The sequence below is a fragment of the Macaca mulatta genome, chromosome 5 (assembly GCF_049350105.2).
Source record: "Macaca mulatta isolate MMU2019108-1 chromosome 5, T2T-MMU8v2.0, whole genome shotgun sequence".
NCBI lineage: Eukaryota > Metazoa > Chordata > Mammalia > Primates > Cercopithecidae > Macaca > Macaca mulatta.
In genome coordinates, this window is record NC_133410.1 from 27,586,852 (window position 1) to 27,602,792 (window position 15,941).

The 15,941-nt window shown below is 34.1% G+C and overlaps 1 long non-coding RNA gene across 1 annotated transcript in view; it reads left to right on the plus strand.

The window, feature by feature from the left end:
- The window catches only part of LOC144340969 (uncharacterized), a 33,700-nt gene that overhangs the window by 9,105 nt on the left and 8,654 nt on the right, over nucleotides 1–15,941 (plus strand). Inside the window, exon 2 of the long non-coding RNA XR_013417506.1 lies at nucleotides 7,402–7,559. This is a non-coding gene — a long non-coding RNA (uncharacterized LOC144340969). The remainder of the gene's footprint in view (nucleotides 1–7,401; nucleotides 7,560–15,941) is intronic.

Here is a 15,941-nt window from a genome sequence, read left to right on the forward strand (position 1 = left end):
TGACCTTGCCTGTCACTCTGTACTGGTAATGGCTACTCAATATGAAATAGTATTAACGTACATCTCCTTCAGAACTCTCAAATCTTTCTACTTTGCTTTATTTTTTGTTCTCCATAGTTCTTTTTATTATTATTATTATTATTATTATACTTTAAGTTCTAGGGTACATGTGCATAACGTGCAGGTTTGTTACATATGTATACTTGTGCCATGTTGCTGTGCTGCACCCATCAACTCGTCAGCACCCATCAACTCGTCATTTACATCAGGTATAACTCCCAAGGCAATCCCTCCCCCCTCCCCCCTCCCCCCTCCCCATGATAGGCCCCGGTGTGTGATGTTCCCCTTCCCGAGTCCAAGTGATCTCATTGTTCAGTTCCCACCTATGAGTGAGAACATGCGGTGTTTGGTTTTCTGTTCTTGTGATAGTTTGCTAAGAATGATGGTTTCCAGCTGCATCCATGTCCCTACAAAGGACACAAACTCATCCTTTTTTATGGCTGCATAGTATTCCATGGTGTATATGTGCCACATTTTCTTAATCCAGTCTGTCACTTAAAACCACATAACAAATGTAACGTGTATTTGTTAATTTATTTATTGTCTGTATACCTATCTCATTATTTGGGTAAGCTTTATAATGAGGCAAATTTAGTTGCTTTACTCACAGCTCCAAAGTCAATACTCAAATTTAGAACAGCACCTGATCTATAATAAATACTCAATAAATATTGCTGAGTACTTAAAATAAATATAAAATGGGCTACCATTTCTTTTTTGAATAATTAACAGCTATTAGCCCTCATGGTTTCAACATAAATATCTTTTCAGAAGAACTCTTTTTCATTTCTCTAGTCATCTTCTTTATCCTTTCTCCCCCAAAGTCACAAATCTGTATAATTGTAGTCTTATTTAATTTCTCTTCTCCTCTCTAGTTATTTCTTTTTTCTCTTTCCTTAGAGATATGGCTGTGTCTATCAGGGCCTAGATTAGTGCTGCGCATCCTGTGTGATCAATATTTGAAAAAAAGAGGTAATTGAATAACGAACTGAGTGGCATATATTAACTGGGTGGCATTTGATGTCAGTTGAAACTAATAGGTGATAGAGATACAGTGAGAAGAGCTAGGTAATCAGGATTCTGAACTCTCTCCCTCATGTCATATAACTTCGGAAAATCTTCTACTGGTCGGTATGACTGAGCTTCCCCTTCAAAAAAATAAAATATAATATAATTTTTCAAAAATATTTTCCTAGCATGATAATCAAATATATTATCGAAGTCATATCTTTCTAACATTTTTTTTTTAAATTGAGAACAAAGAAACTAGTTGCATTTATCTGGAAAACCTTATTTATCACTGTTATAATTTTGGAAATAAGGGACTTCAAAGTGTAAATTATAGAGGATTGTAAAAAGAAAATGTTAGTAGTCATACTATTAAAAAAAATCTAAGTTAGACTTTTTTTTCTTTAATAAACTCTTAAAAGAATTGTAAGTTTTGCATGGATCATTAAAATACGATAAATGTAAAGATTCATGTATTTTATACACAAAACGTATTAAAATAGCTGTAGTCAGTTTACTATACTTAAAAATGAATTATTCACTAAATATATTTGAATATACTTGACTTTATTGAACTCATTTTTATACACACTAATTATAATTATACTTACTTTAATTGCATTATTATTAATTTTCACAACCACCCCCATTATTTCCATCTCACAGATGGAGAAAGGAGGTCTGGAAAAGTTTAATAATTCACTCAAAATAACAGAACTAGAAATAGGTGGACGCATTTTTGTGTGTGTCTTTCTTGTTATTGTTTGTTCTTTAAAATGGTTGATAGTCGATTGTCTTTTTAATATTAGAAAATATTTCATTCACACAATAACAGGAACTTATATTCATAACTTACAAAACAAAATAACAACATAAACACCCACGAATATTTCACTCAAGTTAAGAAATTGAACTTTGCTCAAGCTGCTAAAGCTCTCTCAGTACTTATTTCATTCCTATCTTCCTAATCCAGGGATAATCAGTGATCTATGGTATCGTTTTTAATTTTTATGGGTACATAGTAGGTGCACATATTTGTGGGGTACATGTGATGTTTTAATGCAGGCACAGAATATGTAATAATCACATCAGAGGAACTGGGGTATCCATCATCTCAAACATTTATCATTTATTTGCACTAGGAACATTCCAATTCCACTCGTTTAGTTACTTTTATATATACAATAAATAATTGTTGACTGCTGTCACCCTGTTGGGGTAGCCATTACTAGATCTTATTCATTCTAACTATATTTTTGCGACTGTTAACCTTACTCATTACCCCCTCCCCACCCCTGCTACCCTTCCCAGTCTCTTTTAACCGTCATTCTACCCTGTATTTTACTTTAAAAATCATTTCCTTTTATCCTTTAATATTTTTAAACTTATGTTTTTGATCTTCTTAAAATGGAAACTTACTGAGCATATTCTTTCTTAGCTTTTTTCCTCTTAAAATTAGGATAAGTTCATGTCCTTCGCAGGGACATGGATGTTGCCAGAAACCATATTTCTCAGCAAACTATCGCAAGATCAGAAAACCAAACACCGCATGTTCTCACTCATAAGTGGGAGTTGAACAATGAGAACACGTGGACACAGGGAGGGGAACATCACACACTGGGGCCTGTCAGGGATTGGGAGTTAGGGGAGGGATAGCATTAGGAGAAATACCTAATGTAGGTGACAGGTTGATGGGTGCAGCAAAGCACCATGCACATGTATACCTACGTAACAAAGCTGCACGTTCTGCACGTGTAACCCTAGAACTTAAAGTATAATAATAAAAAACGTTATTATGATTTATAGAAATTAATATACATAGCTTTAATTAATTCATTTTCATCACCATAAGGTATTTCCCTGTATACTGTAAATAGTTATTCATTCTTCTATTTGGCACTTAAGTTGTTTTCAGGTTTTTACTCATTTGAATATGCTGCTATGAGCACTCTTGGATATACCTACTCCTTCACTATGGCATAAGTAAAAGCAAAATGACTGGACTTATGTTTTACTTCAAGTAGTTTAATTTGAAAACCTGGTTAAATTTGAAAACCTGGTTTCATAACAGTTATTACTTATTCCTTCGTATGTAATGGCAAAATAATATGAAGTGTGATTTTAGTCATAGGGTTTTGGCAAAGTTGCCACAAAATCAAGAAAAATTCAACAGTTTTTATATGCTCCTATATTATAAAGTAAAACATAAAACTGCCCTTCAAATAAGATTTTGAGACATATCCTAAAAATGTTAAATCATCATGTTCCACTCCCTTCCAAGTTACAAAGAAAGCAAACACTTCATTAAGAGGTTGATGGTAGTAAGGATTTCCTGAGAGAGCACTGTGGAAGGAGAAGAGACACCAAATAAGGAGGATCAATGGGGGACAGCTTTGGAGAATTTGAAATGTGTTATTTGGAATCTGAGAGACAGGCACTGGTATCTGAATCATGACTGAAGAAGTTTCCAGCTGAGAGTCTAGTACTAAAGTTGCCCCTGTGGTAGGTCAGAATATGGAACACTTCCAAGAATAATCAAAATATATTGGGACAGCAATGTTTTTGTATTTCTCATGGGCCAAATAATAGGGCAATGAGAAAGTAGCCAGTTGTCAAACTGATTTATTCTAAAACAACTCTGCCTAATAGGACTACTAGAAGGAAAAAAAAAAAGGTGGGGGTGGGGACCTGAAAAAGGGAGAAGGCTGCCAAAATCTAGGAGTCTGTAGTGGAATTTTTATAAGACCATCTGGAGGAGACATTATTCACAATTTAAATCAATGAAGTTATAAGAAAGAGCCTCTCTCGTGATAGTTTTCTAAAAAAAAAAAAATTGTAAAAACCAAAAAAGTAAAATAATTTATAAAAACACTTCCCTGAATGAAAGCCAGCCTTTATATCTGTTTCTTCAAGAATGCAACAACAGCAGCTATGCCTGTTGCATTAGTTCAGTAAAATATTTTCTGTCCTTGATTCTTCTTCATTCTATAATCCTAGAGCATCTAAACAGTAATTAAGAAGTGAGGAAACACTTAGAGAGAGAGAGAACCAATTACGCCTTCCTATCTTCAGTGCAGGCATCCTGTCCACATTCGGATGTTGACTAAACTAGGGAAGGAAAACAATTTCAAATCAAATGAGACTTCCAATATTACACTGGGTTTAATTTTTTAATCTCTAGAAAATATTTATTTAGTTATGTTTTATTACCTACTAGTGGCTGCAGAAGTTTGTATTACCTGAAAATAACCAGACAAATATGTGATACTTGTCGCAGTTTTTTTTTTTTTTTTTCAGTGTCAGGAGAAAAACAAGTGATGAAAAGAGTTTGTAATGAGCCGTCTTGTAATAATAACAAAATTGTTTCCTACTTGTATTCTACCAAGTCAAGCTTTCAATAAATTATGTGTATATGAATTAAATAGATGGTTATTTAAATGCATAAATGAAAGAACCAGCTTTTTACACACCAACCTATAGTTAACTTTATGTAACATGTTGTTATTGATAAGATACTATGGTAGACAGAATAACTGCTTCTCAAAGATACCACATCCTAATCTTCCAAATCTATACATATACTATACTAACTGCAAAAAGGATTGTACAGATATGACTAGATGAAGAATCTTGAGATGGAGATTTTTCAGGATTATCCATGTGTGCCCAATATAATCACAAAGGTCCTTATAAGAGACAGGCAGGAGGGTCAGAATCAGAGGCAGAAGGTGTGGCAATGATGACGAAGAGGCTCTGAGTTAAGCAATACTGGCGACTTCTAAAATCTGTGAAAGGCAAAGAAACGGATACCCCCTAGAGCATTCACAAGGAATACAGCCCTTGATTTAGGACTTTTGACGCCCAGAACTATACAATAATAAATTTATGTTGTTTTAAACCAATACATTTGCAGCAATCTGTTTCTATTGCAATCAGAACTAATAATGATACTATGTACTCAGCTCTGTTCTAGGTGATGAAAATACTTAGATGAACAAAATAGAGAACCCTTCTGTATGAGGTGCTTGATGCTTTGCATGAATTCAAGGCTTATTTTTTTTTACAAGTATAAAGTGGGTATCATTAGCTCTTTTAAAAGATGATGAGAAAAGAGATCAAAAAGCAATGTTTTCATTGTCACAGAGCTAATAGATGAGCTACCTGTCTCCCAGAGCCTGTGATCTTTACACTCATTAAATTAACTCCTTCACATCCTTCACATAAGTGGAAAGTATATTTCAGTATAAAGTGGGCTTATGTACCAAAGATTTATTTTCTGAGATACAGCTTGTTTCGCCATTGTTGAGGGTGATAGGAAAGCAGGTATGGGGAAGACGCTTCTACTTGAAGAGTTCGAATGCAATTTCTTTGACACAAGATGGACCTAAACATCTAAATCAAATAAAAAATTAAAACTTTTGATTTAATTCAAATATTATTTTAGCAGAAAACTACACCGTAGACATGAACACATGATTATTATATATACATGTTTTCAATGTGGCTTTTCATTTATGATTTAAAAAACCAAAATGAAACAGAAGTTACATCAATAAAGCATGTCCCCTAACACAGTTATTAATAATTATGTCTTTGGAAAAGCATCACATAAGAGTGGGTTTTAGTAATTATTCAAGGGACAATTGATAAGGTTCTCTTCTCATTTCCCATTATTTCTCTCCAATCAGTTACCTCTTTCATATATACTCTATGTGTAGATTTCTGCTTATAAACATAGCATTTACAGATTCCTAAATCCTTATAAGCTTTACCTGCAAAGAAAAAGGTAGTCATATATGGCTACAAAATACTTTAATTCCTGAATAAGTCTCATAGTATTTGATGTTCAGTAATGAAGAAAATGTATATAAACTATGAAATTTTTATTACTAACAGGGATATGAAGAATGTGGGCATATAAAGAAGATGGTCAGATGAGGAAAAGTATAAGCTGGTCTATTAAGTTTTTAAAACGGAAGACACCAAAAGTGGAACTCTTCATCTTTAACAAGAAAATCATGTTTAAAGTAAAATTATAGATGCTGCTTTTTATTAGGGTCAAAATTTTTACTAATCTGGCATTTTAGATGATAGAATGGATTGAAAAGGAAGGCTAAGAAATAGTTTCTTAAGCAAGGTGTTTATGGATGGAATGTATTAATACATTCTTACTTGTACTGAATGGTTTCTTTTTTCATTTCAGTAGCTTTAGGGGTACAAGTAGTTTTCGGTTACATGGATGTATTGTAGAGGGGTAGAGTCTGAAATTTTAGGGGATCCATCACACGAGTATAAACTGAATGCTTTTTAAGCATTGTGTAAGTTGAATGCTTTTTAAGCGTTTTGGTCAAAAGCAAGTGGAAAAACGCCAAGACCCTCAGAATTTGCTCTTAGCCCCAGCTCATTTTAATAATAATAATAATAATTAAAAAGCAATTTGCTTGGAAATAAAAAAGGTATTTGTTCTTGAAGCATATCTTGCCTGAAGATTTTTTACCTAGGGTGAAAACAACATTTGTAAGCCCATTAGTTCTTTTCCCTAAAATAGTTCATTTAAAAAGTCATTAGCTCAATAAAAAGGAATTGATAGAGGGCCTTTAGGGATTCTACTCTAAATCTGAGGGATTTGCTCATTAAAAATCAATTGCAGAACCAAAGCCTCCTGTATGTGCTTGTGATGGAAAGAGAGAAAGAGAAGTTTTGATATAAAAATCTTGCCTAGTTTTATTTAAATATATTTGAGTAAAAATCTAAAAGTTATCTTAAATGATATTTTAAAAGATTCCTTCTTTAGGATATTTACATCTTAATAGAAACATAATGTTACTTCCAGATGTCATTATTATGAATTTACAAGGGCTAGATGCCACCATGTCTCACAGCTAGGTTAGAAATTTTACGTTCTGATAGTTTCCTTATAAATTAAGCCATAAATTTTTGTCCATTATTTCTACTACTCTGCTACAAATTTAGCACTGAGTAAGTTTAATAAGTTGTAAACATTACTCAACAATGTATAAGTCACACAAAAAAATAAAGTTAGTTTTTCTTTAGTTTTTCATCTTAAGAAGAAAAGATATTTGCTGACCAAAATCTCAGAAATCACCACTTAAGAAATCAATCATGTAACCAAACACCACTTGTTCCCCAAAAACTTATGGAAACAGTAATAATAATAATAATAATAATAATAATAATAATAATAATAGTAAGTGTTGGGGCCTGGTGGATGATTGGATCAGGAGGGCAGATTTCTCATGAATGGTTTTGCACAATCCCTCTTGGTACTACCCTAGTGCATAGTAGTTGATAAATTTGATTCTCTCCTTGTAGGAAGTTTGATGAGCTATGTTGCTACCATTTGCCATTACTTCCAAAGACCTCATGTGTCAGAGGATGATGAAAACAAGGTCAATATCACCCTGTAAGTTACACACAGAAAGTGGCCACAGTAGCATAATGATATCTACAACTATTTAAGAGAAACAAAGGTAAGATGTGAAACTGCCGTCTTTTGTAACTAGTGAAACCGTTTCTTTACAGAAGGTGGGAATCTACTCCATGTCTTTACCTATCTAGATAATTGCCTTCATTGCTTTCTTCTTCTGGCAATTCATTTTGAAATTCCCACTTACCCATGAACTTTTTTTTTAATTTAATTTTTGAGACGTAGTCTCGCTCTGTCGCCCAGGCTGAAGTGCAGTGCCACAATATTGGCTGACTGCAACCTCTGCCTCCCGGGTTCAAGCAATTCTCCTGCCTCAGATTCCTGAATAGCTGGGATTACAGGAGCATGCCACCATGCCCGGCTAATTTTTGTATTTTTAGTAGAGATAGGGTTTCACCATGTTGGCCACACTGGTCTCCAACTCCTGACCTCAGGAGATCCACCCACCTCAGTCTCCCAAAAGACTGGGATTATAGGGGTGAGCCACCCTGCCCAGCCACCAAGGAACTTTTAAATATGGAAGTTCCTATAGCAAAAATCACTTTCTTCTTTAAATTCAAAAGTAGTGGTTGGGTTTGCAGTCTACCCACCAGTCAAAAATGTATCATATGTTCAAAGTAATTTGTACAATCTCAGCGCTACATTACAAAGTTTTTATCAATGATAATTTAATAAATATTGAAGAATCAGGCCTGCAAAGAACTTTAGGTGTCGGGAATAGATAAATGAAAGGTGATCGACAGATAGATTTCTGAAAACATTATCCCAATAATGCACTAAGAACATAATTCATGATTTCTGAGTCTTTCTGTATGGTTAATATTATTTTCAGATTCTGTCTGATTCAAAGATTGTTTTCAGAAAAGCTATCGAAATAATCGAATGTTGGCTGAATGCCAACAGTGCACCAAGGAATATTCTGCACTAATTTTATGAAAGCAATGTATTGCAGTAACTATTAATAACCCAAATATATAGAGAGGGAAAGTGGGGAGTGAAAGTGAGTTATCCAAAGTTAGTTAGGAAATGGAGAAGTGAAAATGCAAAGATGTTTTGATTTTACGATCAGGGCTTTACAGCATATCTTGCTTTTTAATTTTTTGAATGTTTAAATCAGTGTTAAATAAAACAATATATGTTAAAGTCCCCTAAACAGAACCATGAGGCACCTTTAAAAATGAGAAACTTTTTACAAATGCCATCTTTTTTTTAGTTCTTATAGACTATTAAACTGTACTGTCTTTAGATTTAGGAGTCAGTGATGATGGTGCTGTTATTTTATTTTTGTATCTTAATGTGAGTGATAATTCTTCATGTTCTATTTTGAGGTTTCTCTTTTCTTTCCTTCCTTTTTTTAGTATCCTTCCTGGAATAAATTGAAAAAATCCTTTTAAAAGATAATAACTCAAAGCAACAAAAGTCAGAATGAGCATATCTGCAGTGTAGCAGTGCCTGAATTTAAATGAAACTAGTTCTATCTTTTAAGCTATTGGAATGTATTCAGTAAAGATGACAACTTAATTCATTAAATTATTATAAGATTGCAGTATTTGCCTCACATGAAGACATGCCCATCAATAAAAAAAAGAAAGAGAGAAAGAAAGGAAAACTAGCTTTATGTTAATAAGGCCATGACATGGTACTGTCACGTACTTGTTCACGTTGTGTCTATACATAAAGTGTGAGGAAATAATTAGTCCCTGACCCTAGCATTGTAGTTGAATAGCCCTGTGGCTACTGTGATAAATGGGTTGGGTTCCCACATGTTCTCAATCTGTATTTCAGATGCTGGGATCACCTGTACTCCAAGAAGGCAACAAACCTCTGTTGTACAATTCTCTTCGTCTATTTTTTTGTTCATGACTTCTATAAACCAATAAGAAAAAAAGCAAATGCTTTTACCCTTGTCTCATTGATGACCATAACAAGTTTCCAAGGGATTCAGCAATAATATATATCTGCTTTAAGGAGATATCTCTGGATTGGGGACTTAGATTGAAAAGGCCAAGAAAATAATCATTTTGCAATTTTTGCTGAAACCTTTACCATTGATGTTAAATCAATGAAGGAAATTATTTACAATCCAAATTATTTTCTAAGAGGTGGAAATAATTAATTAACAAAAATATATTGAGTCTCTACTTGAAGTTTGACATTGATGTAGGGATCACACTTTTTCCACCATTTACATTTGGTCTTAAATCTTAATTTGTTAGATGCTAAGACAAATGGAGTACAAAGTAATCAAATAAAAGCCACAACAATTTTTGGGGGGCTTGGGGAAATCAAGAGTTATGATGTTTTGCATAATCTTATTGAACAATTATTTGGTGGTTCTTAGTTTTTATCCAAAGCAATAGTTCTTAGTCCTGAAATCACAGAGTTCTGAACAATGGTATAAAGAAATAGAAAAGAGGTGGCACAGTCAATGGGTCAGAAAGAAAAATAAACATAAAATAACTAGTTCAAAATATAGTATAGGGCTAGATCTAATTTCAAAAGTTAAGAGCCTTACGTTTAATAGATGAATATTAAATTCACCCTTTAAAGAAAAAATGCCCTTTTAAACTTACGAATCATTTATTCTTTATTGTTAAAATGATGGGGATAATTTGATTGTTTTAGGCAGTTCTCTGTCCAAAAAGGAGAGAAAAACTTGAAAGGTTGTTTGTTTGGCTAATATATATGATATTCTATATCCATATCACATATATCATATTGGAGTGAGAAATCTAATCTCACTCCAAATATTGCAGGAAGATATGCCATTCGTTGAAAACTCTGGGGTAATATTTTTATGGCCAGTGTTCTTTGCTTGACAAAATATATTCATTTAGTAAATAATTATGGAGCATTTTCCGAGCTCCAGGTAATGAAACCAATACAGGAGTTTTTTTAGACTGCCAATCTTTAAGGAACTCTAAATCCTGTGTATGATGTATACATTGAAAATACTGTGATACAAATACAACTTAGGTAAGAAACATCAGCAAAAAGTTTATGGAAACACTGAAGGGAGAGTGATTAACTCTGACAGAAAAGGGTTGGAAAAAAATCTTTACAAAAACATTTACCTTTCAAGAGCATGTAAATGGACAAATACATAATTTAAAACTAAAAAGTAGCTGAAATTTCATGAAGAATTTATATTTGAACAGTTTCAAATAAAGTTAGTTCATTCAATATTAACACATGATTTCTTTTGACAGGGTCTTGCTCTGTTGCTCAGGCTGGAGTTCAGTGGTATGATCATAGCTCATTGAAGCCTAGATCTCCCAGACTCAGGCAATCCCCCCACCCCAGTCTCCCGAGTAACTAGGTCCACAGGTGTACACCATCACGCCCAGCTAAGTTTCTAATTTTAAAGTTTTTGTAGAGACGAGTTCTCAAACACCAATATCAACACAAAATTTTATCTTAGTGAAATCATGAGTAGAGTAAAAGTTGCTTTTTTAATTTTATTTATTTATTTATTTATTTATTTATTTATAGGTACATTTTCTTTTTTATTTTCATTTTTTTAATTATACTTTAAGTTCTAGGGTACATGTGCATAACGTGCAGGTTTGTTACATATGTATACATGTGCCATGTTGGTGTGCGCACCCATTAACTCGTCATTCACATTAGGTATATCTCCTAATGCTATCCCTGCCCCCTCCCCCCTCCCCACAACAGGCCCCGATGTGTGATGTTCCCCTCCCTGTGTCCAAGTGATCTCGTTGTTCAGTTCCCACCTATGAGTGAGAATATGCGGTGTCTGGTTTTCTGTTCTTGCGATAGTTTGCTGAGAATGATGGTTTCCAGCTGCATCCATGTCCCTACAAAAGACATGAACTCATCCTTTTCTAGGGCTGCATAGTATTCCGTGGTGTATATGTGCCACATTTTCTTAATGCAGTCTGTCACTGATGAACATTTGGGTTGATTCTAAGTCTTTACTATTGTGAATAGTGCTGCAATAAACATATGTGTGCATGTGTCTTTATAGCAGCATGATTTATAATCCTTTCGGTATATACCCAGTAATGGGATGGCTGGGTCAAATGGTACTTCTAGTTCTAGATCCTTGAGGAATCGCCATACTGTTTTCCACAATGGTTGATCTAGTTTACAGTCCCACCAACCGTGTAAAAGTGTTCCTATTTCTCCACATCCTCTCCAGCACCTGTTGTTTCCTGACTTTTTAATGATTGCCATTCAAAAGTTGCTTTTTACAAAATCATTATGCTACATTGGAATTTTGCCTATGTTTATTCTATCATTTTTCTGGACAAAAGATGAAAGGATGAGATTGTAATACACTTCTTCCCTTAGACCAATGTTTCGCACTGGTACAGTTATTGGCATTTTGGCAGAAAAATTGTGTTTTTAAATATATTTAGTATCTATGGACCCTGGACATTACATGTAGGTCATACATTTCAGTTATTTTGACAACTAAATCACCCTCTTACTTTTCCAAAAATACCAAGTGAGCATGGAGGTATGCTTAAGACACTTGGTTGAAAGAGCTAGCCATTCATCATACCTGACTTTATAAAAGCATGGGTTGATATAACAACTCCATTTTACCTGCTCCTGGTGGGAAAGTCTTTGAAATGGCAAATTTCAAAGGCAATCTTTAAAGTTTAACCAGAATACTTTTGGTAAGAATGTACTTCTGAAAGCTTACATATTGCTTACCATTACTTACCAGCAGGTGCCTAAAAGGCAAAAGATTAGAAAAAGAAGTACAAAGAAAGGGAGCAGAAGAAACAAAAGGAAGAGAAGGAACCAATCATGTTTTTTTAAGGAAATAAAATTAATCCTATAATACCTTACACCCTAATCCATCTCAGTGAAGGCCATAGATTATAAGTAAACTTCAGAAATCACCCTCTTTACACGTATTTTTATTCCCACAATTTGTATCTACCCTAGTCTCCTCCCTGTTCCATCTCCCTGACCTCCTAATAGAAATGTAACCCATGACATTATCACATTTTCACTGTTTGTAGCTTCAGGAAGAATAAGTTATGCCTCTTTCATTTTCCATCTCTGTAACTGTTTCCTTGCACATACTTTCAACTCCCTTCATTATAATAGCCTGACATAAGCAAAACCCTGGTTATGTCTGGCAAGATAATATGGCTGGAGAAAAAATAAATAAAAACTTTTTCTGCATAAACCACAACTGGGACTCCATCATTGCTTGAAAACCCTACTCAACTATCCTCTAAAAGAACCATTTCTTTCCTCTTTTCTCTTCTCCCTATTTACTGTAGAAAAATAGAAAGGATTTCAGTAGAGCTACTTCATCATGCTAGCACCAAATCTATTAGCTTGCATTAATATCTAGAACTCTTTCCTATATTTCCCTATAATAGTGAAGAATCTCTGTCTCCTTCAATCTAAGTCCAGTACTTCTGTTTGTATGCTTGTATCCTGGATGTCACTGCTTCTCAGTATTCAATGGATTGTATCTTCAATTATCCTCTCTAGTTTCATTTCTTCTTTCTTTTCTTTCTTCTTTCTTTCTTTCTTTTCTTCTTTCTTTCTTTTCTTCTTTCTCTCCTTCCTTCCTTCCTTCTTTCCTTCCTTCCTTCCTTCCTTCTCTCCCCCTTTTCTTTCTTTCTTTCTTTCTTTCTTTCTTTCTTTCTTTCTTTCTTTCTTTCTTTCTTTCTTTCTTTCTTTCTTTCTTTCCTTCTTTCTTTCTCTCTCTCTTCCTTCCTTCCTTCCTTCCTTCCTTTCCCTCTCCTTCCTTCCTTCCTTCCTCCCTTCCTTCCTTCCTTCCTTCCTTCCTTCCTTCCTTCCTTCCTTCCTTCCTTCCTTCCTTGCTCAATCACCTAGGCTGGAGTTCAGTGGCACAATCACACCTCACTGCAGCCTGAACATCCTGGATGCAAGTAATCCTCCTGCCTCAGCCTTCTGAGTAGCTGAGACCTCAAGTATGAGCTACCATGCCTGGCTATTTTGTTTGGTTGGTTTTTTGTAAAGATGGAGCCTTGCCATATTGCCAAGGCTGGTCTTGACTCCTAGACTCAAGAGATCCTCCTACCTCAGCCTCCCAAAGTGCTGGGATTTCAGAGCCACCATGCCTGGCCTTTTACTTTTTGGCCCTCTATTTTCTTCATCATTAAGCTCCCCGTTTTGTTGGATTATACCCATCAGTAGGCACATATGCCTTGATATCTTTAATTTTTATAAAATTCATTTTCTTTACCATTTGCCAACCAACTTTTTAAAAATATATGCCCCATTATTACCTTTCCTGCAATCACAATATATGTCTTCAATATAACAATGCACCTTTACAGAATTATACTCAGAGGATGAGAAGGAAGATAAAACAGGACAGGATAAATAAGGTAAAAGATAATGGCTGAGAACTTTCAAAATTTCTACAAAAATGATTACTCATATAGCCAGGAAACTCATAAAATCTGAAGGAGGGGAAAGCTAGAACAAATATCTTACTTAGACACATTGTCATCACACTTATAAAACCAAAGTTAGAAAGGAAGTGTTAAAAGCAACCAGAGACAAAACAGACAGGTTATGTGACATATTGGTGACAATAATATGGTGTAATGGCTGACATCTTATTCAAAATACTGGAGGCTGAATAACAATGGAGTAATACCTGTAAAGCGCTAAAATTTTTTAAAAAGGTAAACAAAACTCTCATACCTAAAATTCTATATCCAAATAAAATAAAATATCATTGAAAATGAAAGTTAAACAAATATATTTTCAGGCACATAAAGGCTGAGATAATTCAGTTCTAACAGACCTGCACAATAAATGCTAAATGACTCTTAATTCTGAAAAATCTGAATCTAATTACATACGTGGTAGGCAATTTAATAACGTCCTACAAATCTCACATATTCATACCCTTTTTTGTGCTTTTTTCTTTGTGCTTCAGATTGAACACTATTTATGCCTTCAAGTTCACTGATTTTCTCCTCTATGTTTGTTCATATTTATTTAATGAATTCTTTATATCTATCTATATGTCTATGTACTATCTATATATCACTAGATCTATATATATTCATATGTATATATCTATATTGACATCTTTACATACCTTATCCTAAAATTTTTATTTGATTCATTTTAATAGAGTCTATGTCTTTGATAAAATGTCCATCGCTTCACAACTTTTGTCAATATTTTTTATAAAACCCACATGGTTATTTTTGAGTTTCTATCTAATAATTCCAACATCTTGATTATCTGTGAATCTGTCTTTATTAACTCTTTCTTCCTTTGAATATATATTCCATTTACTTGCTTGTTTGAGTGTTCTATTCTTTTTTATAGAAAATCTTTCTTTGCTATTTAGTCTTGCTACCCAGTTTTGCGGTTGCTACACAGTCTTTGCTTTCTAATCCTCCATAGTGCTTTCTATACTTCAGAGAATTATTTATATGCATCTTCACTTCCCTCAGCAGTCACAGGATAGTCATTTTATTCTCTGCAACCCGAGAGAGTATCTTTCTTATTTCTCATGTACAACCGTCAGCCTTCTGCAGGTTCAGTCGGTAGTCTTTCAGATAGGTTTCTTTCAACCTTCCTGCCTACCACTTTCCCAGCCTGTGGTTCCTGGTATCCCAAGGTGCCTTGTGTGGATTTTTCTCAGCTTTCCTTCCCTGCCCCTAGTTATTGGCATACTGCACTCAAGCACTTAATGAAGACCCATGGGAAAGAATTGGAGTAGGTGAAACTTGTCATGTGGCTGGAACTTCTGGAATTCTAGTCTGTCATACCAGACATGAAAGGTTTTTAACACATAGTTTGGCATTTCTTACACCAGTCTTTAGCAAGTTCTTTATTTTTTAACCACTCTGCCACTGTTTCAGAGATAAGAACAGCTAAGTCTCTTTTCTTGTATAAACGTCTTGTCTTTGTCGGAAATTTAGTTTAGTTAGGTTTCCTTGAATCTTCAACTTTCTGATTGATTTTAAAATCTATTGTTTTATAGCTTATGTGGTTTTTCTTTATTGTTTTTAGGTTGAGAACTATGGTGTTTAACAACTTTTTAGTCCTTAAATAGGAGTAGATATTCTGTTATTTGCTGTTATTTTGGATTCAGTCTCTCCAACTTTGTGCTCTGTTGATTTTATCCAAAATTCTATTATCAAACAGAAGTTGGAGATTGTTTTATTTTTTTCATCCTTCTTTATCCAAAGATAAAGTATAAGAATTTTAGGCCAAAATATCTGCATTCAAGCTTATTCAAGGTGGATTAACCACTAAAAAGCTTTGAATTGCAGTACTTTTTTCATTAAAAGAGAATACTAATTAGTACTATTTAATAAAACCAGCTTCAATAAACAAACTGTCCTATGAATCATCGAGTAGAAGTGAAAATGAAGTAAGGTAGAGCTCATGAAAGCTCTTTATAAATTGTAAGTTAGTATGCACCTGTTGATTT